Raw genomic sequence first — 2,017 nt, 5'->3', positions numbered from 1 at the left:
GCCACTCTCTCCACTGGTCCTGGGGGTTCATCTGTCCTGGGTTCACTGTATTTCCAGTTCCTAAGATAACGTATTTTAAAGGAACCCATGCTAATCCACCACTGTTGTCAATATAAAGTACAGTCAAGTAGGCATTAATCTCACATCTTTCATAATTATTTTGGTAATGCTGCTTTATCCTCCAATTAATTATGCACAAGCTTCAAACATTTCTTGCGCCAAATCTCTTCAAATTATTCAGTTCAGGACCATTTTAGGGTCTGTGTGGATTCTGCCTTCCTCTTAATCCCACACATCCTCTATCACAATGAGTGAAATCCTTGCAGTTCTAAGAAATGTGCGGCTTCCTAGGCTATTCCAATACCTGAGGGTCAAAGCCATGGACCCATTAGATCTTTCATTCTCTCTGCAAACTTTCTACCTTGCAGTTCTTTGTCACTTATCCAACAAATTGTTCTGTGAGTACAAACCACATAGTTGCTCTATGAGCATTTCCAACAATGTGGGCCTATAAAAAAAAATAGCTCCATTAGAATACATCTCAATTTATCATTATTTTTTTAAAAATAAGATTTCTTGCAACAGTAATGTATTGCAAGTTTTAAATACGAAAGATATGAAAATAACCTTTCCAATTTAGATCTCCATCTACCCACTTTGCACCCCTGACACACAATTAGCTATTTTTGCTCTTTTCTTCTATAAACTTCAAGTGTGTGTGCCCGTATGTACACACACTCCCATTTTCCAATACTTTTTGCCCAAGTGTTAGTATACAATACAATTTCCATACATTTGTTATCACTTAACAATATATCTGTCAGCCCATTCATATCAGTAAATCAAGTACTTACTCATTCTTTTCTACAACTTCATTTATAGTTGCACCAAAATGTATTTACAAAATGCTATTACAAACAATACCAGCACATCCGTTACTTCAAACATCTACAAGTATTGGTATGCCTTTGGAACAAATTTCCAGACATAAAAAAGCATGAGAGGTTTATGCACTCATTTCGGCAGATCTTCATAAATTCTCTTCAACAGGTGTAACAATTTATACACTCACTAACAATGGGTAACAGTTTCTCATAGTCTCAGTATTTACTCAACTTTGGGATGTCTTTGTCATCACCACGAAGAAAAGGAGACATGTGCCTTTTATTTGTTGGTTATGCATTTCCATCTTTAATGAGCAGTGTCTGATGATAGCTTCCCTGGTTTATGAGTGGAATACCTAAGAAGGCTCATGAAAGTGTTGGGTCAGGGACAAGCTTCTCCTTGTCTGACGGACAATTCTCGGAACTGGCTCCAAGAATAACCGTCTTTCCTCCCCACCTGCAGCGGCTGGACGGTTAGATAAGGAAGAACAGAGCCACAGTGGAAAGTCCCCAGCAGAGGCAGCCCCACTCCCTCCCCACCAGGACCCTCCTCCGCTCCTCCTTTCAAAACCCACCACTTTTCTCATTGGGCACAGTGCGAAGACCAGAGAGCTTCTTTCTAAATAGAGAACCATTTCACTCTCTTAACTTTTTCTCTCTCCTTACTTGCCCTCGTGCCTCAGTTTGCCTCTCAAAAAGGAGGGCAGCTTTCAACAACCGTGAAAGGTAGCAATGGCAAATAATCCATTGTCAGTACGGGTGAAACATTCTCATTCATGCTCAAGCAAATAACAGATTTTCCAATGTGTGAATACTCCCATGTGAGGGGAAATGCGCACGTGTGTTTGTATATAAGCATGCACATATACGTATGTGTGCGTGTGGATGCATAAGTATCCCTGGTGGTCCACTAGTTAAGCACTAGGCTGCTAACGGACAAGTCAGTGGCCGACTTTGATGGCGAGGCCCGGGACCCCCCACTCACCCCCTACCCAAGTAGGAGACCTGGAGCAAAGCCCCCTGACCAGAGGCGCGGCCCCGGGTGGAGCTGGAGCTGGTGTCCGAGGCTTCCTTTGTCAATGAGGGGCTGCAGCGCGGCCCAGGGGGCCTGAAGGACCACTCCAAGAACCACT

Source organism: Echinops telfairi, unplaced genomic scaffold (assembly GCF_000313985.2).
Source record: "Echinops telfairi isolate 266 unplaced genomic scaffold, ASM31398v2 ScPeMD7_34;HRSCAF=130, whole genome shotgun sequence".
Taxonomy (NCBI): Eukaryota; Metazoa; Chordata; class Mammalia; order Afrosoricida; family Tenrecidae; genus Echinops; species Echinops telfairi.
Note: the sequence above shows the minus strand (reverse complement) of the source record.